Source organism: Globicephala melas, chromosome 12, assembly GCF_963455315.2.
Source record: "Globicephala melas chromosome 12, mGloMel1.2, whole genome shotgun sequence".
Lineage (NCBI taxonomy): Eukaryota > Metazoa > Chordata > Mammalia > Artiodactyla > Delphinidae > Globicephala > Globicephala melas.
In genome coordinates, this window is record NC_083325.1 from 84,563,942 (window position 1) to 84,589,539 (window position 25,598).

At 38.6% G+C, this 25,598-nt stretch overlaps 1 long non-coding RNA gene across 1 annotated transcript; it reads right to left on the minus strand.

Annotated features, from left to right (window-relative positions):
- Window positions 1–1,012: 1,012 nt before the first annotated feature.
- LOC115846116 (uncharacterized) lies at window positions 1,013–25,179 on the minus strand. The gene is made up of 3 exons (XR_004036784.2): window positions 24,883–25,179; window positions 3,419–3,508; window positions 1,013–1,743 (listed from the first exon to the last, which is right to left on the minus strand). It is a non-coding gene; the product is annotated as an uncharacterized lncRNA (long non-coding RNA).
- Window positions 25,180–25,598: the final 419 nt, after the last annotated feature.

Below are 25,598 nucleotides of genomic sequence, written 5' to 3' on the forward strand. Positions count from 1 at the left end.
CAGCTGCTATATTTATGTTTTCTTATGATACAGAAACTGTATGAAACTTTACTTTTGAAGGGACCCTAGTCACAAGTGTTTCTGTCGTTTCTCAGCCTCTGTCTCTGGCCCTTTCTCTATCAGCCGTCCCACTCTCAGCATCTTGTTCGTGTTTCTGAGTTAGTGAGGGCCACACTCCTTTGCACTCAGCTCTCCTGGGAAAGGTGAGACAAGCAAGGAGGGATCTAGGCTCAAAGCCTTGAGAAGAGGCTGTCCGGGCGCCACCAGCTGTGAGGTCTGTTCCCTAGACGATTTCTACATCCATCTGCAGTGCTTCTGTTTAACAAGGAAAATTCATTTCAGAGGTGTAACTCAGTCAAAAGCAGAGGATAAGCTAGGGATGAACAGTGTATCTAAGATGGTCAGAAATGGTTCTCATAATGGTGATAGGCTCTTTCCCCTTCAGCAAGTTCGAGACATTTTCTATTCCCCTTTCATGGCTTGTGGGAGGGATCAATGCTTATCTGTTTTCAGCCTCAAGCCCATTTAATAGATCAGGGACCGAGGAAGTGGAACATGTCCACTCAAGAGCTACAGAGGAACCTAGGCCTGGATCTGATAAAAATATTCATGTGGATTTGGTAAAAATATGTAGAACTTGCGAGCGCCAAGCGGCTGCACTCCTTTTTTAATGCATTACATTTTTCTGGTTATGCAAATAATTATGTAGCTTTTGTGGGAAATTTAAAAATATAAAACATGACAGACATTCATAGTTCTGCTATTCAGAAATAATAACCATCATTACTATTTTGATAATTTCTGTCCATTTCTAATTCAGTGATTTTTTGCATCCTTTTAATCATTTGCTGTTTTGCCCCCAAACGTTTCCCCGCAGCACTAAATACTCTTTAAGGATGTAAGTACCAATGACTGAGTCAGATTCAGGACAAAGAAGGACCCTGCGGGAGGTAATCCAGCTCCACAAACCAGGAGCACTGTGGATGGAGGGATGAATTCTCCAAAGCAGGTAGAAAACTCCGATGGACAAGATTTGTATGGCTTGATGGCATTTGGGAGACTTCTACCTCCCTGTGTGTTTTGAAGAAATGGGAGGGGAGTTAGAAGTGAATGAGGAACTTTACAGTGATCGCGCCTTTGAAAGAAGCCGGTGACTGTGTAGAAGGGCAGGTGGGAAATGCTGCCCACTGGTCTTGGAGGGCTCAGGAGAAGAAAGCTGAAACAACCTCACAGTTCAGACCTCCAGCTGCTCAAGCTTAATCCTCTGCCACCTCCAACATTCTCCTGCAAATACGTGATTCACTGAACACTTGTCATCAAATAAGGTACGACCTTTGCAGATTGACTCCAACCAGAAATGGAAAGTTAGAACATGAAAAGTAAAAGTCTCGTAGAGAACACACACCAGAAAAAAATGATGCCGCACAGCGAAAAAAAAGTATAAACAACTGGTTCTCCACGGAGTCAAAGGTGTTAATGAAAAAATGACCTTTCTTAGAGTAAAACTCCAAGGAGACCTACAGGGGCTCAGAGTAGAGATTAGAAAACTGAGAAAATCAAAATTATTATGGAAACAAGACTCTTATTACAGAAACAAAAACCTATATATGGCTAAAGACACATCTGGGATGTAAAAAGTCCATTTGAGAGAATGACCAAGATGAAACAGAAAAGAAACAAATTACAAAGGGTTCTAGAAGGAATCACTGGTAGTGAAGACAGGTCATATAATCATAACTGCACCTGGAAAAGAGAAGGGAGAAAATGTAAGACAAACATTTTAAGTGAGTTTTAAAATTTGTGAAAATTAAAGAAAGAAAAAGATTGAAATACAGAGCTTGAGAGAGTACACCACGTTCCAGGAAAAGCAAATTTAGAATAAAACCACTCTAACGTGATTTGCTAAAGTGAATGGAGATAATTCTGTGGCACACAGGGAAAAATCAAGTTCTCTCTACGGGGGAAAAGGCAAGGTGACCCCGGGCATTTTCATAGCATGCAAACGTGAAAGTTAGAGGAGCAATGTTTACAGAGTTCTTAGTGATGAAAGTGTGACTCAAGATGTTTATATGCAACTTAGCTGCTACTCAAGTACAAAGTCAAGACAGTTCTTCTCAAGCACCCAAGAACTCAAGGTATATAGACACCAGTAGTCCTTAAAACAAAAACAAAACAAAACAAAACAAAAAACAGACATATGAGAGAATAAGCTGTGGGCAAACAGATGACTAGGGTTCTAAGATGAAGCTAGAGGAGGAGGAAAGGGAGGAGGGAGAGGAAGAAGGAGAGAAAGGGAAGAAGGGGGAGGGAAGTAGGGGAGGGGGAGAAAGAGGGAAAAGCCTGTTGGCAGCATTGAACTGGTTGAAAGGGGATACAAAGTTGAACAACTGCGGGACGTGTGATTAGAAAACAGAATGCAAATTTTATCAAATATTTTAATGATAAACTAACAAAACACTGAGTTTGCGTGAGAAGAGGAGAGGGTGATATTTAAGGAATATATCCAAACAAAGAGACATAGAAAGGATAACTTTAATAGAAGAGGTGGTGAGGTACCAAGGCATAAAATAAAAATGAGGCAGAGCTGTACAACTAATGTCTAGCAAGTTTTAACAAAACGCAAAAACTATTAAAGAAAACCACTGTGTAACGATAAAGATAGCAATCCACAGTGAGGATCTATCCTGGACGCTAATCCACCGAGAGTGAAAAAAACCCGCATTGAAACAGGAAATACGCAAGAAACAAAGACAAATACGATGTAATATTACTTAGAAGTGAAATCTAAAAAATAACACAAATGAACTTATTTATAAGACAGAAACAGACTCACAGACACAGGAAACTAATTTATGGTTACCAGAAGGGGAAGGGGATGGGAGCGATAAATTAGGAATATGGCGTTAACAGATACACACTACCATATATAAAATAGATAAACAACAAAGATTTACTGTATTGTATGCGAAACTATATTTAATATCTTGTAATAACCTATAAGGGAGAAGAATAAAAGAATAATATATATATATGTATGTGTATATATATATATAATATGTATATAGTATATATATATAATATATATGTATATATATATAAAACTGGATCACCTGAAACTAACACAATATTGTAAACTAACTATACTTCAGTTAAAAAATAAAATATAAAATAAAGATTGGAGTCAAAAAAAAAGATGAATGGATGAAGAAGATGTGACATATATAGGCACACAATGGACTACAGCCATAACAAGAATGAAATTTTGCCTTTTGCAGCAACATGGAGGGACCCTCCAGGAGGATATTACGCTTAGTGAAATAAGTCAAACAGAGAAAGACAAATACTGTATAATATCGTTTATATGTGGAATCTGAGAATACAACAAGCTAGTGAATATTAAGAAAAGAAACAGACTCACCGATATGGGGAGTAAACCAGTGGTTACTAGTGGGGAGACGGAAGGAGGGAGGGGCAGGGTAGGCGTATGCGATTAAGAGATCCAAACTCCCTGTATAAAATAAAACAGTTACAAGGATATATTATACAGCACAGAGAACATAGCCAATATTTTATAAATGGAGTGTAATCTTTAAAAATTGTGAATTGTGTCGTACACCTGAAACTTGTATAACATTGTAAATCAACTATACCTCAATAAATAAATTTTAAGAAAAGAAACAGATAAACACAATAGGATAGGTATTTCTATTACCTTTAACTTATCTTTCTTAGCTCATTGTATTTGATATATCAAATAAATGAACAGGTGAAAAGTAGAAATAGTTTGGATATTATCTGAGGACAAGGGTATAAAACCCAGAAATGAACAACTGTGACAGACAGGGCTATTGAGTCTCCCAACACTCATTCTCTCTTCTGCCTTGTCGACTGAACCTCAGTTTTCTTTGCTGGGGGCGGGGGTGATGTTTGCAGATGGAAACGCTCACCCGGGCTCTTTTTCTGCTAGCGAAGCATGTGATGGGGTTCTGGCCAGTGAGATATAAGCTGAGAGTTCTGGAAAAGCTTTTGCTTTCCTGATACAATGCTACCCTGATTGTTTTCCACTTCTGTTTTCTTCCTGCCTCCTGCTTGGAAAGCAAATGTGACACCCAGAGGGAAGATGAAAAGCACAAGGAAAAAGGCCTACATACTTACACACTGTTACAGTTAATTCATCTATCAGGATGCACAAAGTGGTGGCCACCCCCGTGGCCTGGCTCACTTCATAAATCTAAGCTGAAACCAGCCTGCATTTACAGGAAACATCTCACTGTCAGAGAAACCTAACAAACACTTTTGGGTTTGCATCAAGACAATGACAGGTCTGTTTACCAGGTAATACTAAATGCAAGAGCTGGGCAACTGGCCTGAAATTCTTTGACAAAGGCACATGTATGAACAGCAGTTTATAATAAATGACAGAAAGCTGTAAATGAAACTAAGAAGAAGTGATTAATTCTAGGAAAGCTTTGGAAAGTTGCATAGAAGGAACGTCTTTCTTTTTGCATCTATATTTATGAGGGATATTGGTGTACAGGTTTTTATAATGCCTTTGTCCAATTTTAGTAATGCTGGCCTCATAAAATGAGTTGCAATGTGCTCTTTCGTTTTTTCATGTTGTGTAAGAGTTTGTGTAGAATTGGTATTTTTTCCTTATATGTTTGGTAGAATTCATGAACAAACCGTCTCAGCCTGGAGTTTTGTTTGTGGTAAAGTTTTTCAACTGTAAATCCAATTTCATCTACAATTTGAATATAGGACTTCAATTAGAGGGATTTACAAATATCAAATACTCTGTTTCTTCTTTTTTTGGTGTTGATAATTTGCCTTTTCATGAAATTTTCCCATTTCATCTAAGTCATTGAATTTATTTTAATGAAGTTATTTACAATATTTTCTCCTTATTTTTCATATCTAGAGGTTCTGTAGTGAAATCTCCTCTTTCTTTTTTTGTGATACAGGTATTTGATGCATTCTCTCTATTTTCCAACCAGTCTGACTAGAGATTTATCAATTTTATTGATATATTTATAAACCAGTTTTTAGTTTCACTGATTTTCCTTATTGACTCTTTTTTCAATTTTATTGATTTCTGCTTTAAAAAAATTCTTTGCTCTTACTATTTCAGTTAAATTTGCTCTTCATCTTATAGTTCCTTGAGGTAGAAAATGAGATCATTTATTTTCCTTAAGACCATTCTTCTTTTCTCATATAAACGTTTAATGCTATAAAGGTTTCATTAAGCATTGCTTTAGCAGTAAGCTACAATCCAGAAATTTTAATATGTTGGTTTTGAATTTTCATTCAGTTCAAAGTATTTCCTAATTTCTCTCTAATTTCTTCTTGGATGCCTGGGTTATTTGTAAGAGTGTAATATGATTTCCAAATATTTGAGGATATTCCAGATATCTGTTACTGATTTCTAGTTTAATTCCATGGTGGTCAGAGAAGTTATTTTGTATGATTTCAATTCTCTAAAATCATCAAGACTTACTTTATCGCTCATCGTATGATCTATCTTTTAAGGGCTTATCTTTTCCATAAGCCCTTCAAGGGCACGTTGTTGGATGGAATGGTCTGTGAATAGCAATTAGGTTAGTTTGGTTGGTAGTTTTGATCAGTTCTTCTATATGCTTATTGATTTTCATTTAATTGCTCTACCAATTACTGAGGAGTTGCTGAAATCTCCAACTATAATTATGAATTTGTCTATTTCTCCTTCCAGTTCTATAAGGTTTTTTCCATGCACATTGAACATATTTAATACGTGTTTACACATATTTCTGTAGGCTACTTATTATTATAGTATGTCCCGATCTATCTCTTGTAATAATCTTTATTTTGAAATGCTAGTTTGATGTTAACATAGCAACTCCATATTTCTTTTGATTAGTGTTTGCATTTCCATTTTTTTTCCCCTTTTACTTTTTTTTCTTGCAGTACGCGGGCCTCTCAACTGTTGTGGCCTCTCCCGCTGCGGAGCACAGGCTCCGGACGCGCAGGCTCAGCGGCCATGGCTCACGGGCCCAGCCGCTCCGCGGCATGTGGGATCCTCCCGGACCGGGGCACGAACCCGTGTCCCCTGCATCGGCAGGCGGACTCTCAACCACTGCGCCACCAGGGAAGCCCTTATCTTGCTTTTTAAAGATTTTCTCTTATGGCTAATTTTCAGAAAATTCTGACTTTGAGTGCTGTCCCTTTTCATTTATTTTGGGCGGCTTTGTTAAGCTTTTAGGATCTGTAGATTTATAGTTGTCATGCAATTTGATTTAAAAAAAAGTCTCTGTCTATATTTCTACAAAAATATTTTCTGTTCTTTTTCTTTCCTCTCCTGCTGCTGCTCTGCTTACATCATCATTTATTGTGGATAGTTTCTACTGCTATTTTAAAATAAAACTCAGTTATCTTTTCTTATGCAGCATCTAATCTGCTATTAATCCTGTGCTTTTATTTTTATTTACAATTTTTTTATTTCTGAAAGTCTCATTTGGGTCCTTTTTTATTTTTTCATCTTAAGTCATTTCCCTTCTCATCACAGTCATGCTTTCCTCTATCTTTGCGAGCACTTGGAATAAAATAATATTAGCTTTTTAAATTGTTAGTCTGCTAGTTCATTCATATCTGTCATGTCGGTGTTTGTCTCTCTTTTTTTTTTCTTTTGGTTATGGAAAAAATTATGCTTTTTTGCAAGCCTGGTAAATTTTTAATAGAGGCTGTATATTGTAAATGTCATGTTGTTTAGTGTTTGAATGTGTGTTTAAGAGTGATCGATTTTTGTTTTTGCATGCCGTTAAGTTAGTTGGTATCATTTGGTATCATTTTGAGACTTGCTGTTTCTTTTTTTGACTGCAACCATATGATATATTTTATTTAGTGACATTGTATATGCATGCATATATCTTTGTATATTCAGGTATGATATTTACTAGAGTTTTATATAATGCAAGCTAGTTCTGTATTTCATTTCTTTAATCTTTTATTTAAATTTATTCCAAATGTTCCTTAAATTTTATTTCCAATTTATTTTTTTAATTAAACTTTTTTATTTTGTAATAATTGTAGCTTGACTTGCAACAAGAAACAGTACAAAGGGATTTCATGTGTTCTATACCCAGTTTCTCCCAAAGGTAGCATCTTGCAAAACCACAGTACAGTATCACAATCATAATATTAATATCAGTACAGTAGAATATAGACCATTCCATCACCATGTTGTGTGGCCTTTCATGGAACACCCACTTCACTCTCAACCATGCCCCCTTTCTTACCCCAGACAACTGCTAATCTGTCCTTCATTTATATAGTTTTGTCATTTCAAAATGTTGTGTAAATGAAATCATACAGTAAATAACTTTTTGGAATTTGCTTTTTTCACTTAGCATAACTTTCTGGAGATGTATCTAGGTTGAGACATCTGTTCACAGTTTGTTCTTTTTTACTGTTGAGTTGTATTTCATGGTGAGGATGTGCCACAGTTTATTTAACCCATTGAAGAGTATCTGGATTGTTTCCAGATTTGGGCTATTACAAATAGAGCTGTTATGAACATTTGTGTACAAGTTTTAAGTGAACTTAAGTTTTCATTTTTTTTTTCTGGGATTAATGCCTGGGAATGCAATTGCTGGGTATATGGTAGTTGCATGCTTAGTTTTCTATTTTTGTATATTTTTTTTTTTGCGGTACATGGGCCTCTCACTGTTGTGGCCTCTCCCGTTGCAAAGCACAGGCCCCGGATGCGCAGGCTCAATGGCCATGGCTCGCGGACCTAGCTGCTCCGCGGCATGTGGGATCTTCCCGGACCGGGGCACGAACCCGTGTCCCCTGCATCGGCAGGTGGACTCTCAACCACTGCGCCACCAGGGAAGCCCGCATGTTTAGTTTTTTAAGAAACTTCCAGACTTTTCCAGAGTGGGTATACCATTTTCCATTACTATCAGCAACATATGAATGATCCAGTTTCTCCACATCCATGCCAGTATTGATGTTGTCATTTTTTAAAAAGTTCTAGCCATTCTGATGAGTGGTTTTATCCTGCACTTCATGAACAGATAATAATGTTGAATAGCTTTGCATGTTTTTATTTGCCATCTGTATATCTTCTACAGTGAGATGTCTTTTTATGTCTTTTATACATCTTCTAATTAGATTGTTTATTTCTTTACTGTTGACTTTTGAGATTTGTTTATACATTCTAGAAAGCAGTCCTTTGTTGACTATGTGATTTTCAAATATTTTATCCCTCTCTGTAGTTTGTCTTTTCATTTTTTAACAGTCTTTTGCAGAGCAAAAGTTTTTAATTACAATCAAGTCAAAATTATCAGTTTCTTCTTTTATAGATTATATTTTTGGAGACAAGTCTAAGAACTCTTTGCCTACCCTGAGATTCTGAAGATTTTCTCCTATGTTTTTCTCTAAAATTTTTATTGTTTTACATTTTACATTTAATTCCGTGATCTGCTTTGAGTTATTTTTGTGTAAGATGTGAAGTTTAGTTCTCGGTTCTTTTTTTTTTTTTTTTAAATATATGGTTGTTGAATTGTTCCATACCATTTGCTGGAAAGGCTATCCTTCCTTCATTGACTTGCTTTGGCATCTTTCTCAAAAATCAACTGTGAGGCTATTTCTGGGTTCTGTATTGTGTTCCATTTATCTGTGGCTCCACCAATACCACACAGTCTTGATTTCTGTAGCCACAGGAAATCTTGAAGTTAAGTAGAAAGAGAAAACTTCTCATTTCATTTGTTTAAAAGACTATTTTTTAGAGCAGTTTTGGATTCACAACAAAATTTAGAGAAAGGTGCAGAAGTTTCCCATATATCCACTGTTACCACAATGTATAGTCTCCCCCATTATCAACAACACTCACCAGACTGGTACAGTTTTTTACCAATGATGAACCTACCTGATGCATCATAATCACCCAAAGTCCGGGGTTTACTGTAATGTTCATCTTGGTGTTGTACGTTCTATAGTTAGACAAATGCATAAGGACATGTATACATCATTTCAATATTATACAGAGTATTTTCACTGCCCTAAAAGCCCTCTGAGCTGTGCCTATCCATTCTCTCACACCCTTACCAACAACTATCAGTCTTCTTGTCTTCGTAGTTTTCTCTTTTCCAGAATTGTCATATACAATTGACCCTTGAACAACATGTATTTTAACTGCATATGTCCATTTATAGACTGGCTTTTTTTCAATAAATACTACCATACTACATGATCTCAAATTGGTTGAATCCACAGATACAGAGCCTCGGATACAAGGGCTGGTGGGATGAGAGTCTTGGCTCTCTCTTTTCCTTTCCAATCCTACCTCAGGAAGGACTTGTGGGTGCCTGATTACAGCCAGGCAAGGGTGGAGGTCTCAGTCTCCCAGCTGTTTTTTTTGCTGACATGAGTGGGTGTGATACCACAATTATTTCTGTGGTATTTGGCTGGAATAGAGCAGGCAATATGTAAAAGTTTTCTGTCTTTCTAGACTATCTCTTTCCTGGACCTCTTACTAGAGATAGCAGACTTTTGAGGGGTCTTGTTCTCTTTTTTTTTTAACATCTTTATTGGAATATAATTGCTTTACAATGGTGTGTTTGTTTCTGCTTTATAACAAAGTGAATCAGCTGTACATATACATACATCCCCCTATCTCCTCCCTCTTGTGTCTCCCTCCCACCCTCCCTACCCCACCTCTCTAGGTGGTCACAAAACACTGAGCTGATCTCCCTGCGCTATGCAGCTGCTTCCCACTAGCTAACTATTTTACATTTGGTAGTGCATATATGTCCATGCCACTCTCTCACTTCGTCCCAGCTTACCCTGCCCCCTCCCCGTGTCCTTAAGTCCATTCTCTACATCTGCATCTTTATTCCTGTCCTGCCCCTAGGTTCATCAGACCCATTCTTTTTTTTTTTTTTTTTTAGATTCTCTATATATGTGCTAGCATACGGTATTTTGTTTCTCTCTTTCTGACTTACTTCACTCTGTATGTTAAACTCTGCCAGACAGACAGGTCCATCCACCTCACTACAAATAACTCAATTTCATTTCTTTTTATGGTTGAGTAATATTCCATTGTATATATGTGCCACATAATCTTTACCCATTCATCTGTCAATGGACACCTAGATTGCTTCCATGTCCTGGCTATTGTAAATAGAGCTACAATGAACATTGTGGTACATAACTCTTTTTGAATTATGGTTTTCTCAGGGTATATGCACAGTAGTGGGATTGCTGGGTCATCTGGTAGTTCTATATTTAGGTGTTTTGTTTGTTTGTTTGTTTTTTACGGTACGCTGGCCTCTCACTGTTGTGGCCTCTCCCGTTGCAGAGCACAGGCTCTGGACGCGCAGGCTCAGTGGCCATGGATCACGGGCCTAGCCTCTCTGTGGCATGTGGTATCTTCCTAGACCGGGGCACGAACCCGTGTCCCCTGCATCAGCAGGCAGACTCTCAACAACTGCACCACCAGGGAAGCCCTGTTTTTAGTTTTTTAAGGAACCACCATACTGTTTTCCATAGTGGTCTTATGAATTTACATTCCCACCAACAGTGCAAGAGGGTTCCCTTTTCTCCACACCCTCTCCAGCATTTTTTGTTTGTAGATTTTTTGATGATGGCCATTCTGACTGGTGTGAGGTGATACCTCATTGTAGCTTTGATTTGCATTTCTCTAATGATTAGTGATGTTGAGCATCCTTTCATGTGTTTGTTGGCAATCTGTATATCTTCTTTGGAGAAGTGTCTATTTAGGTCTTCTGCTCATTTTTGGATTGGGTTGTTTGTTGTTTTGATATTGAGCTTCATGAGCTGCTTGTAAATTTTGGAGATTAATCCTTTGTCAGTTGCTTCATTCACAAAATACTTTCTCCCATTCTGAGGGTTGTCTTTTTGTCTTGTTTATGTTTTCCTTTGTTGTGCAGAAGCTTTTAAGGTCCCATTTGTTTATTTTTGTTTTCATTTCCATTTCTCTAGGAGGTGGGTCCAAAAGGATCTTGCTGTGATTTATGTCATAGAGGATTCTACCTATATTTTCCTCTAAGAGTTTTATAGTGTCTGGCCTTACATTTAGTTCTTTAATCCATTTTGAGTTTATTTTTGTGTATGGTGTTAGGGAGTATTCTCATTTCATTCTTTTACATGTAGCTGTCCAGTTTTCCCAGCCCCACTTATTGAAGAGACTGTCTTTTCTCCATTGTATATTCTTGCCTCCTTTGTCAAATATAAGGTGACTATATGTACGTGTGTTTATCTCTGGGCTTTCTATCCTGTTCCATTGATCTATATTTCTGTTTTTTGTGCCAGTACCATACTGTCTTGATTACTGCAGCTTTGTAGTATAGTCTGAAGTCTGGGCGCCTGATTCCCCCAGCTCCACTTTTCTTTCTCAAGATTGCTTTGGCTGTTCAGGGTCTTTTGTGTTTCCATATAAATTGTGAATTTTTTTGTTCTAGTTCTGTGAAAAATGCCATCGGTAATTTGATAGACATCACACTGAAGCTGTAGATTGCTTTGGGTAGTATAGTCATTTTCACAATGTTGATTCTTCCAATCCAAGAACATGGTATATCTCTCCATCTGTTTGTATCATCTTTAATTTCTTTCATCAGTGTCTTATAGTTTTGTGCATACAGATATTTTGTCTCCTTAGGTAGGTTTATTCCTAGGTATTTTATTCTTTTTGTTGCAATGATAAATGGGAGTGTTTCCTTAATTTCTCTTTCAGATTTTTCATCATTAGTGTATTTGGGGGTCTCTTTCTGTCTGCACCTGCTGGCATTTCTCTGTTGCTGACTTCTTCAGCTCTGACTCTGGGATATTTGCAAAGAAACATGAAAACTCAGGGAGCTCCTTAAGATCTCAGGCTTTGTGGCCCAATGTCCCTAGATGGTTTGCTTTCTTTTCTTCACTTTAAAGAGTTCTCTTATTTTGTTTTTTATATGTAAAGTTCAAGGTTTTAGTTGTGCTTAGAGAAGAAATAGGGAAAAGTATGTCTACTCCTTTTTCCTGGATGCAAAATCCCCTGAGGCTTGTTTTTAAGCTTTTCTTAAGGTGAAAACAAGCAGAGTTTAGTATGGGGTTAGTTTAGTCCCACTACTAACGTCTTATCCTCCTGAAGTTTCCACTTAATGCCCCATATATTACAAAGTCTTTCCACTTTGGCTGGTGGAGATGCAAACTCTTCACAAAACATACCTGCCTTTTGACAGTTATGTTAGATAAGAATATATTTGCTTTAATTTGTAAAAAAATGATTACCATAGAAAGTTTAGTGAACATCTGTCATCACATATAAATATCAAAGAAATAGAAAACAAAATATTTTTTCTTTGTGATGAGAGCTCTTAGGGTTTACTCTCTTCATAGCTTTTATATATAAGGTGCAGCAGTGTTCATTACATTGATCATGTTGTACATCACATCCCTGGTACTTATGTATTTTATAACTGGAAGTCTTTGACCCCCTTCCTCCAAGTCCCCCTCCACCCAGCCCCCCACCCCTGGTAACCAAATCTGATCTCTTTTCTTTTTTTGGGTGTGTGTTTGTTTTTGAAGTATAATTGACCTACAACACTGTGGTAGTTCCAGATATACAATGTAGTAATTCGACATTTCTATATTTCAAAAAGATCACCATGATAAGTCTAATTACCATCTGTCACCATACAAAGATATTACATAACTATTGACTATATTCCCTTCACTGTATATCTCATACCCGTGACTCATTTATTTTGTAACTGAAAATCTATACCGCTTAACCTCCCTCACCTATTTCTCTCTCCCTCCCCCCGCCTCTGGCAACCACCTCTTTGTTCTATGTATCTGTGACTCTGTTTTGTTATGTTTGTTCATTTTTTTTTTTTTTTTTAGATTCCACATATAAGTGAAATCATACAGTATTTCTCTTTCTCTGTCTGACTTATTTCACGTAGCATAATACCCTCTGGGTCCATCCATGTTGTTGCAATTGTCAAGATTTCATTCTTTATTATAACTGAGTAATATTCATATATATATATATATATATATATCACTTCTTTTTTATTCAGTCTTCTATTGATGGGCACTTAGGTTGCTTCTGTATCTTGGCTAGTTTGATAAGTGTGGATTCATTTCTGGGCTCTTTATTCTGTTCCCTTGATTTTTTTTTTTTTTTTGCGGTATGTGGGCCTCTCACTGTTGTGGCCTCTCCTGTTGCGGAGCACAGGCTCTGGACACGCAGGCTCAGTGGCCATGGCTCATGGGCCTAGCCGCTCCGCGGCATGTGGGATCTTCCTGGACTGGGGCACGAACCCATGTCCCCTGCATCGGCAGGTGGACTCTCAACCACTGCGCCATCAGCCCTATCCTGGTTTTTTTTTCTGCACTTTGCATATAGGTGGAAACCACTCTCAACCTTTGGGCTCTCAGAGCACCACTGACTCAGTGATGGGACGCAGCAAACTCTTCTGAATGTTGGAAAGAGTGAGGAGGAGGTTATATTAGAGCGTCAGCTCCTCGCCCTAGAGCCTAGGAAGTAATTGAAAATCTGGTGTTACACTTCCCTCTTCTCAGCAATCTCTTGCTAGCCTCAGTATGGGGGCTTTTCCTCCATTAAGATCAAGTCTTCTTTGGTCGCAGGCACTCCGCCACATTGCTCACCCCTCTCTCCTCAGCCACTTCATGCCTCTTTCCTTCACTCTGTCTCTGAAATTCCTCTTCACTTCCCACGCACAGCACACTTGCTCCATCCCTTCACTGTTGCCTGTTCCGACCTTGTCTGGAGAGCGAGAAGCCTCATCTTTCTCACCAAACATTTTTCACATACATTGTTTCCTGAGAAGAAAAAAAAATTTTTTTTTCTCCAGGATTATCCATTGGAGAACTGCAGGGGGCACCTTTCACAGAAAATATGCGGTGAGCAAGTCCTGCATCTGTCTGCCTGGAACCTAGTCCTGGGTGAGGTGCAGACTTTAGCTCTTTGACTGTTAACATATGCCTTCAGCACACTCTGTCTCATTTGCAATTTGTCCTCGAATGTTTGTTGCTTTATCCTGCTGTATAAACATATTTATATGCATAAAACCTGTATTTGAAATTGATTATATGATTTTCCCTTTATGTGTATTTATTATTCAGGCTTATTTAGAAACTCCTTCTCTGCCTAAAGGTTATAAAATAGCAGTTACATGTCTTATTTCTCTTTTTTTTCTTGAAATCTGTGATCCTGTTGGAAACATTTTGATGTAAGAAGGGGGCTGAGGATCCCACATTCCTCTCCCACTTGCCAAAGAACTTGTCTGACATCATTTGCTGGTTAAAGAATCATTCTCTGTTGAGTTGAAATGACATTTTTTTCACACACTCCGTTGCTATTTATACTAGAGTCTTTATCTGGATTCGAGTATACACATTCCAATATATAAAATAGATAACTAATAAGGACCTACTGTATAGCACAGGGGACTCTACTCAATACTCTGTAATGACCTATATGGGAAAAGAATCTAAAAAAGAGTGGATATACGTATATGTATAACTGAATCACTTTGCTGTACAGCAGAAACTAACACAACGCTGTAAATCCACTATACTCCAATAAAAATTTTAAAAAATTAAAAGAAAAAATGTGAGAAAAAGATTAAAGTCTTATCTGGACCCTCCCCTCCCCTGGCCCTGTGTCTTTTACATGTAGCCAGTTGTGTTCATCATTAACCGTTTAACATTAACATCCTTCATAATATCTGGTTGCTGAAAAATGAGATTATCTGTACCCCCCACTCCCTATCATGACTTCATTTTATCTCTGTTATTCTAAAGGCTTTATCTTGGGGTTCAAGGTCCTAGACTGCCAGAGTTATATGGAGTCTGAGAGTCATCTGGGGCCAGCACATCATGCCGTGGATGGAGAAACTGAGGACATAAAAGTATAGCAACCGGGCTGCTGATGCATGGGGAGTCATTAGCAGGACCAGGATTTAAGTCAAGTTTATACATTTTGCCTCTACCCTTCATCTTCATTTCTACCGCATTGCACCTGTCCTTGTAATTTACCTTTGCTCGTTGTGCCGGTCTCCTTCTCCCCGCCCCAGTGCATGCTACCCAGACTTTCCACCATGATCTTGGAAAAGCAGAAGCTTAGCAAGAGAGAAGCGTGTTGCCTGTGTGGGAAATTCTACCCTGTTACACCTCATGGGCCTTCCTGAGCTATGTGGAGTAAGAAGACCCTGAAGTCAGGGCCACCTGCCTCTGGAGGCTGTCTGACCAAGTGTGACGAGGTGGGGATGGCTGTCCTCCCAGTCCTGGTGCAGGACCCAAGGGATGGCATCTGGCTCAGAGCTTATTGGCAGGGTCAGTGGGACAGCACCAGGCCTGGGTGTCCAATGATGAGGCTGGTGGAAATGGAGCGGAGACCAACAGACCTGCAAGGGTGGTTCCTGAAAGACAAGCCACATTGGCTGCTCTGTGAGTTGAAAGGCAAGCAGGACATGGGCATGAGGGCCTGGTGCGTGTATGTGTTTTGTGATGTGCTGCAGAGATCAGTGGTGTGAACAGGGCGGCAAGTAGGGGGTATCTGTGGATGCTGGGAGGATGGCATTTGGAGAGGAAAATACTGGACAGCAAATGTGGACACTTTCCTGGCTGTAGGGGGAATGGTGTCTGCTACTCCTGGGAAACGCTGTGTCCTGATGCTGTACATGAAGATTTCTAAATTGCCCCCTTCTGAGTAGTTTCTGTTGTACCTGCTGCCTGGGTCTTGGCTGGGAGGGACTTTGGGACCTGGTGACCCCAGGGCGGTGATGTGCTGCTCCATTCAGTTTCCTGGGCAGGTTCAGCAGCTTTATCGTGAAGGCTGCTTGGTACCAGAGAGGAAGGTGATAATGGTTAATTGATGTGAACCATGGGACTTGTTTAAAACCTCATAGAGGACCTTCTCAAGTCTTCCAGAAACAACAGAGAACATTTTACAGGGGATATAATTCCTGCTTTGTGGAGGAGAAGCAACACAAATTTTATTGCCTGAGCAATATACATTTCACTGATAATGTCACCCCATTTTTCTTCTTCTTGACTTCATTTTTCATACCAAGTTGAGGTGGCCTGAGAAGGCTTGGGTTACGTGTATTTTCCCACGTTGCCTTGGACACACAGTATGTTAGTCGAGCTGTGACTGTTCCGAGATTAGCACTATTCAAAATATGCTACCTTTGCCCCCAAGTATATGGCCTGCAGTTTTTCAAGGCTGAGGCCTGTCAGGAAAAGAAGGAGAAGCAAGTTGTGGGAAAGCTTGATAACAGTCAAAAAAGAAAAGAGTATCTCTTCTAAATCTGCCTCTGAAGCAGATTCCCGTGGAAATCATGCTAAGTTTGTCACAGAAACAGGAGCAGGTATTTAGAATGCTCATAATTGCAAAATACAAAATCTCATTAGTTCTGTTCTGAGTACATCACTGTGTAAATATTAACAGATGGGGACGTTGACTCAAAATAGTTACTTCTCATAGTAAGTGGCTCCCCGATAGATACCTTAGAACTCTTTCCTTGGAACAGAGGAAGCAGAAGCTCATACCTCTCTGGGTGGTTAGAGGGACGAGATGCTCGGGTGCTTTTGGCTCTCATTTTTCTTCATGAACCTCCTCCACTTTGGCCACTAAGCAGTGATGTCGGCAAGAAGTCACCCATTAGGGTGGGTTCAAGCAGCATTTTGAGAAACGCTAGCTGTTTGTCTACACTGGGATTGGGGAAACCCCACAGAAACAGGTTATGGACTGAAAGTTTGTTTTCCCCCCAAATTCATATGTTGAAGCCCTGCTCCCTAATGCGATGGTATTAGGAGGTAATTATATTTCGATGAGGCCATCCAGATAGAGCACTGTGGTTGGATTGGTGCCCTTAGGAGGAGAGGAAAAGGCACCAGAGCTTCCTCTTCACCAGGTGAGAGCACAGCAAGAAGGTGACCCTCTGATATCAGGAAGAGGGCCCTCGCCAGACACCGAATCTGCCAGCAGCTAAATCCTGGAGTCCTCAGCCTTCAGATCTGTGAGGAAAACGTCTGTTGTTTAAGTTCCCTAGTTTATGGTATTTTGCTGTGTCAGCACGAGTAGACTAAGGCAGAACAGGTAGTCCCAGTGTCAGAGAGAATTTGGCCCCAGGCTTTGCTCCACTGCCCAGCTTAACTGGATGACCTTGCACTTCTCTGAAGTCCAGTTTTCCTCATCTCTAAAACAGATGTAATATACCTTTCTTGTAGGACTATTGTTCCTGTAGGACTATTGAACACACACACCCAACCCTTCACTCCTTCTTGCCCCTCCATGTATATATAATGCATCCAGCCCTGTACCATTGGTACATATTTGGACCTCAATACATAACTCTTATTGTTTATTGGTTTAGAAAAATAGAAGCTCTTTTGGAGCTGCCATCTATGTGGTGAATGTGATGTGCTAAAGGAGACATTGAGAAATTGGACTTCAGACTGGAGGCACCAACTGGATTTTGGAGGTACTAAATTTGGAGGGACTCAAATTTGACTTATTTTTAGGATACTTGAATATGGAAGCTAAAAAGATAATATCCATTCTACTCTAGAGGTAGGCACCCAGTAATAAACTCCTATGAATAGTAAAGAAAAACTGCTGCATACAGCTTTTCTATTTTTTGAGTAATAGGATCTGATCCCACAGTAATGGTATTTAGTAAATTATAATGCTCCCATTAAATTATAGTCCTGTGTCAAGTAGTTGTGAATTCAATTATGCTGCTTAGCTTCTAACTATCCTGCATATTTCATCAAAAGCTGATTTGCCAGTGATGGCAGTAGCTCCACATTGCTATGAAGAAAAGGACATACTAGGTAAAACTTGGGTTGAAAGTCAACCTGTGAATGAGAAGCTTATCAAAGTCCTACATCAACCAGGTCATTGCAGTCATCCTGTGACCTTCTGTCCTAGGGAGGCTGTCTTTTGTGCTGTTCCTCTGTCCAGGCCTGAGAGAGGAGGAATCCGAGGTTCCTCTCAGGTGAAACCAAAAGTGGATCCCACCTGAGAAAAGGGAGGCTTCATTGTTCTGGGCTCAGGTGTAAGTCTGCCAGGAAACCTCAAGGGCAGGATAGCCCCCACAGAGTGAGCATAGACTCCAATTAGTGACAGGAAGCCCGAGGGCCAGCTTTCAGTTTTCTTTAGGGGAGATGATCTGAATTAAATAGCTCCCCTGAGGAATGGTGAAACTCCAGCATAGACCAAGAAGTCTTCAAAGCAAGGTCAAAGGCAAAAAGCAACATTGGCATGACCAAAGGAAGTGATTGCCTGGGAGTTGCAAGTTCTTTATAAGAGGGCTGGGGACCCATTTGTTTATTATTATTAATTTTTACTTTTGCTTTGTTTCCATTATTCCAGGAAATGAATCCAAAAAAAATATTGTTGTGACTTATGTCTAAGAATGTTCTGCCTATGTTTTCCTCTAGGAGTTTTATAGTTACCTGGTCTTACATTTAGATCTTTAATCCTTTTTGAGTTTATTTTTGTGCATGGTGTTAGAGAATGTTCTAATTTTATTCTTTTACATGGAACTCTCCAGTTTTACCAGCACCACTTGTTGAAGAGACTAACTTTTCTCCATTGTATATTCTTGCCTACTTTTTTGTAGATTAATTGACAATAAGTGTATGGGTTTATTTCTGGGTTTTCTGTCCTGTCTCATTGATCTATGTGTCTGTTTTTGTGCCAGTACCATACTGTTTTGATTACTGTAGCTTTGTAGTATAGCCTGAAGTCAGGGAACAAATGGGACCTAATTAAACTGAAAAGCTTTTGCACAGCAAAGGAAACCATAAACAAAATGAAAAGACAACTTACAAAATGGAAGGAAATATTTGCAAGTGATGCGACCAACAAGGGCTTAATTTTCAAAATTTACAAACAGCTTATACAGCTCAATATCAAAAAAAACAAACAAACCAGTCAAAAAATGGGCAGAAGATCTAAATAGACATTTCTCCAAAGAAGACATACAGATGGCCAACAGGAACATGAAAGGATGCTCAACATCACTAATGATTAGAGAAATGCAAATTAAAACTACAATGAGGTATTACATCACACCAGCCAGAATGGCCATTGTCAAAAAGACTACAAATAATAAATTCTGGAGAGGGTGTGGAGAAAAGGGAGCCCTCCTGCACTGTTGGTGGGAATATAAATTGGTGCAGCCACCAATTTCTTTATGGAGATTCCTTAAAGAACTAAAAATAGAGTTACCATATGATCCAGCAATCCCACTCCTGGGATATATATCTGGAAAAGATGAAAACTCTAATTCACCCCAACGTTCATAGCAGCACTACTTAAAAATAGCCAAGACATGGAAGCAATCTAAATGTCCATTGGCAGATGAATGGATAAAGAAGATATGGGGTGTATATATATGTACAAAATGGAATGTTAGTCAGCCATAAAAAAGAATGAAATAATGCCATTTGCAGCAACATGGATGGGCCTAGAGATTATCATACTAGTGAAATAAATTAGAAAGAGGAAGACAAATATCATATGATACCACTTATATGTGGAATCCAAAAAAATGATACAAATGAACTTATTTACAAAACAGAAATGGATTCACAGACATAGAAAACAAACTTATGGTTACCAAAGGGGAAAAGTTGGGGAGGGATAAATTGGGAATTTGGGTTTAACAGGTACACACTACTCTATATAAAACAGATAAACAACCAGGACCTACTGTATAGCACAGGGAACTATATTCATTATCTTGTAATAACCTATAACAGAAAAGAACCTAAAAAAGATATATATATATATATATATATATATATCACTGAATCACTTTTTCTGTACACCTGAAACATTGTAAACCAACTATGCTTCAATTAAAAAAAAATAAGAAGGATGGGGAGTACAATAAAATGGAAAGAGAGGCTGTGTGTGGATAAACAAATTGTTCTTCCTGGCAAAAGTACAATTGGATAAAAGAACTTGGTCTGTAGGTCTTAGGACAGTAAAGCAACCAGCAGTTTGACAGAGTGGAAACACACTTGGCTGTGGAGTTGTGTTCAATGCCAGGTTCAGATCTCTGTTTTGATGCTCACGAGGGGTGACCTTGAAGTAGATCTCCATCTGTAAATGGAAATGATGACCCTTTCATGCTTGTCTTGAGAGCTCTCAAAAACCAACCTAAATCATCCTGACACAATGCAAGTGTACAGTGAAAGAGACCAGGGTCTCTGGAGCCAAACTGCTGTGGTCTGAATTTTGTCTCCAGTACTGAGTAGTGGTGTGATTTAGGGCAAGCTCTTTTATTTCCCTATACCTCAGTTTCCTCATCTGTAATGGGGCAAACAACATTGCTTACCTCAAAGCACTGATGTGAAGAGTAAAGGAATAATGCATGTAATATACTTGGAACAGTGCCTGGCATTTAAGAATGTTACTATATAAGTGTTTGCTATTATTGTGAGTAGGCATATTATTATTATCACTCCTTGAGGAACTCTATGGTCCAGAGAGAATATTGTGTAGGGGAATCATAGGGATGAGAAGGATGCTTGAGAGGGAAGCAATAAATGTCTCCGTTTTATAGTGTAAGATGACCTTGGTTCCATTTCTACCTGATCGAGGGACACACTTTCCAACTCCATCACCTGATTGTGATGTAGAGCTAGGCTTTGAATTCTGTTATATTATGGTACCTCCTCCTAAACATCCATTGCTGTATGCAACCAAGATAAAACCTAACTGATTAACTGGCTCCTTGTCTCTAAGACTTGACCTATTAATTTATTAATCAGGGTTGAAAGTACAATACAATAAAGCCTGGCTTGGGCCACTGTTTGGAATATTTGAGCAGTCATGTAGCTGAGAGCATGCCAGGGCAGAGGAGGTGTGTTATCAGGAGGGAAAGGGAGATCCCAGAATCTCTACAGGTATGGCGAGGTGATGTTGATTCCTGTAAGGTTCTAGAAGATCCGCGTGTTAGGCATGAAAAATTTTTACTCGTGTCTCGTTCTCCCAATGACTGGTCAGAGGCATTGAGCTCTGCTTCCTGGAAGTTTAGCATGGGCTTGAGGAGAGAGGTGATAGATGTCAGTTCTTACTTACTGGGGCCCAACTCTGAACCTGCTCTTCTCTGCTCCCCCGTGGCAGAAGTACACGTTGGCACGAAAGTGCCTTGAGAACAAAATATTCTGGTATTGTGAGCTGACTCAAGGAGGACAGCTGTCTTGGAGAGGCACTAAACGCCTCTTTGTCGAGCCACTGTTATTTTGGGTTTGTTCTTTCCTTTTGTATTCGTTGTTTTTTTAAACGGAAAGCATTGTCTATCTTTTTTTTTTTAATAGTATAACATAAAATTTCCCATTATCACTTAATATAATGTATTTATTTTCTGCAAAGATTGGTAAACACCTAGCTAACCAAGAGTAGGAGAACAGTTTAAATATATTGTAGTCTGTGTCCTTAAAGAACATTGAATGTCATAGGGTTTGCTAAAGATATAATGTTAAATTAAAAGATAAACTAATTACAAAATTATATAGAGTGTGATCCCAATGTGGTTTTAAAAAGAAAGGCCCAAAGTACCAAAGGAGATTTTTCTTCTTTCTTTCTCTGTTTGCATTTTCAAGAAGTTTTTTACATCAGTGGGTATTATTTTTATAATGAAAGTAACATACTTTTAAAAGAGAGAAAACTTTATATAATGATTTCTGAGTTAGGGTAGAATCTACTTTTTCCCACATGTAGTTGGGATCAGCATGAACTTTAATACCTCAGTGAGTTTGTCATGCTCTATGATGATGTAGGAAATTTGGGGTCTTTGAAATGTTATTGGTGCCGCTGCAGGAGCTAGTCTACCTCTGATCTGTGAGTTTATATTTTAACATAATTTAAGGTGTTTTCTGGAAAACTATACTGTAAAATATGTGTAAGGCTGTTTCAATGTGGCAATAGTTGAGGAAGACAGCATTCAAATAAGTTTTTTATCTAAACAAAGCAAGTATTTTCTTGACTTTTGGTGTCCTTGAATAGGCTTGCTTTGAGGAAGTGCACTTAAATATTTATCTTGTTTTAGATGAAGTTAACAAGTACCTGAACTTCAAATGTTTTTAAAAAGCTCTTTTCAGTTTATATGAAAGAGCTTTTTCATTCATTTTGTTGTTGTTCTATTTTATTCTAGTACTGCATCTAGTTTCTTCCTAAATTTAAACAATTTAACGGGGAGAGTTTATATTTCAGAACTTTAAATGATACTCAAAACTGTGCTCCGAACCTGCTTGAAGATCACCTCCTTGACAGCTTGCTTGCTACACAGTTTGCTTTAGCTCTTGCTATTTAATTTTCACTACTTTAAAAAGGAAGAATGTAAAGTACCACAAATTCCTCATTTATTCTACATTTTTAATACATTATCATAACTTTCATTCTAAATGCTATATTGAACTGGGCTGTGTTGCACTGGAAAAAAGATATGTGAAAGATGGGTACGTTAGCAGAATACTTTTGTTTCTCAGGCGCTCACTTGCATTTAAATTGGGAAACTTCTAAGAACCTTATAAATGCTTTATTTAATAGAATACATTTGGGGAAGTGTACTTTGATTTTTAAAGGGTTTCTCCTGATTTAAGACCCTATGGCTGTATGGTTTTCAGTGGTCCATTTGAGGTTGCTTTATGACTCATGGTTTGAAATAAAAGGTATTTGATTAAAAACAAAATACAAAACTTCCCAACAGATATATAAAGAACTTTGTGAAAAAATGTATCAGAAAAAATTCCCTGGATTTTTCTCAAGTACTATCTGCTTTCATTCATTCACACATTCATTCTTTCATTTGCTTGTTCATTCAGTACATCAGTATTGAGAACCTAAGGTGCTCAAGGCCACAGGTGCTCTAAGTCATTTGTTAGCTCTTCAAGTACCGGTCATGTTCTCCACTGTACTTGAGTGTTCGGAGATGCTGAATTACACTGTGAGCTGTTTGTCACAATACTACTGCTGGTGTATTGTAAAAATTACAGTGTGTTCATTGTTCCCTCTTCCTGTACTAATTTTCTTCCTTCCAGCTGATGGAGAATTAAAACAGATGCAGAGAGATGAGGGCAGGATGGCAACCTTAGCCATCACAGCCCGGGCGCAAGGGAGTGGTGGGTCAGATTTTGCAGGGACCTATTTGGGGTACTTTTTACCATGTGTTTTGCATCCATGGCACTTCCCCAAGGGTGAGAAGCAAAACAAAAGAACACACGCAGGTCATGGACTTGAAGTTAGTTTGATTTGTGTTGTTATCTGGGAGCCAGGAAAAGCCAGAGGGAGGAGCTTGACTTGTTAAGCCCAGATGTGCACGTATGTGCAACTAGTTAATTTGTTCAGATCCTTAGCGGACAACGTCTACCTTTTAAAGTAAATAATAATGATTTTGAAAAAAATCATAGGCGGAAATGGTGCTATGCAGCAAATAGGCCCTTGGAAGTGGCTCCCCACTTTTGCATCCTGGCACCTTCACTATACCAGGTGCAGAGGTCCTGAGTGGTGCCTATCAGTATTGGTTGTATGTTGAATTGCCTGAGCCTTTCACTTTTCAACATCAATTCATTTATGGGGGGGGGGTGCTTTTAATATTCTAAAATATAGTAGAATGTGGAAAAGAAAACAATTCACAGTCATGGAAACTTCCATTGTCCCCCCGGCACTTTGTTTCCCCGGTATTTTGTAACTTAATTTTAAAAGTCATACTTCATGGGGAAGAAAGCATTTCCTAAGCCTCTTGGGAAACAGCTCTCTCCTCTGTTCCCTGTGGACTGTTATTTGGAAAAACTGAAAAGCCAAAGTATCCTCAGAATTAGAGGACCAGGCAATTTCACTTTGTTCCTTTATTGATAATGGGATGGCAGAGATAAATATATTTCATTTGAAATGTCATTTTTTGCTTAAAAAATAAGATGTCCTTATAAAAATTCAGAAACTATAAGAACATATTTATATCATATAAATTTACTTTTAAACATATTTGAAAGTAAAAGTAATCCTGATCTTCCCACTAGACATAATCTATATGTGTAGTTAGATAGAAATATACATATATATATATAATTTGATATAAAAATTATACAATTCTTCATACACAATGTAATATAATCTCAACTGTGTATATGTATAGAATATTTTGCATTTTTCCTATTGTTATACATAAAATTTTTTCTTAGCACTTAAAATATAAATGGACATACCTCCTTTTATAAACCTCATTTTATTGCCTGCATAATATTCCATTCTACATTCACAATAGTGATTTTTTTCATGTAAAAATTCCCTTTGGGTATAAAATCATAGGCTGTTACTGTTTCTACCTGCAGAAGCATCGTGCAACTCTAAGAAGATATTTCTTAGATCAATTGCTAAAAAAAATCCACAGACTATGGCCAGCAATAAGTATCAGGTTCACCTACTCTCATCTAAAACTGGAAAGAGTTAACATATGTGCTGTCACCATGAGCACAAGTGTGGGCAGGAAAGCCGTTCTCCTCCTTAAGCATTTTAAAATCACACCCATGATACATCTGGAAGTGATGTCAGGCCAAGATAGAAGCATTCCTAAATTCTAATGAACACAGCAACAGGAAAACACAACAGCGACCTCGGAACACAGAAATCCAAAAGTAGACGTTATCTCTCCGTGTCTATTCAACGACCAAGTGTCGCCATTTGCTAATTAAATGCGCAGAAGCGCTTCTCACTTTGTGAAATATACTTCATTCGTATCCATTATATAAAACCCTGTAACTTAAAAGGAGAGATTATATGACTATTTCTGGTTGGGATTTTAAATTCTGACTTTACAGAATGACTAAGCCGTCTTGAATTCATAAATATATCTCACTTACTCAGTTGTGTCCACAATAGATGGATCTGCCATCGTCCCATTTGCTGGCTTTGCTGATCGCCTGCATTTCCAGAATTAGAAGGGCCATTGTCTAGACCTCCTGACGTGTGTGCAGCCTGGGCTGTGATCCTCCTGGCCTGCAGGACTGCTCCTGTCAAGACGCGCCATCCCCACTCAGGCTCCGGAGACGTGTTTAATCTTGGTGCTGTTTGCAGACAGACTTTAAAAAGCTGTCCCGAGAATACATCTCTGCCAGTAGTTTAGTATGTCAAGCTGAGGACAAGAATTTTGTTCTATTCTTAAGATACAACTATTTGTGTATGGGGAGTTTTGGCCAACGGGAAAGAAAGCTGAAGGTCAGGAAAACAACTCTGTGGGATCCCACACCCCATGGGGTTTTGGAAGGGCCTCTTCTGGGGAGGGAAAGATCTGGAAGAGTCAGCACACCCCGGGGGTGGCTGTTTTGTGGCTTCGTGAGATATTAACCCTCCACACTCCAGGGTACAGATGAGAGATGTCCAAGCTAGAAGAATTCTCTGTTTACTTAAAAATTATGTTCTTTTTTTTTTTGGAAAAATAATAAAATCCTCAACAAGATTGTATGCAGACACTTGTTCAGAGGAAGAGGCATGAAGAATAAAGGTGAATATTTGCAGAGAGCCTGGACTTGAGGAGACTGGAGGGTAATGCAAAATTTATTATCCTGGAGGCTCTAAA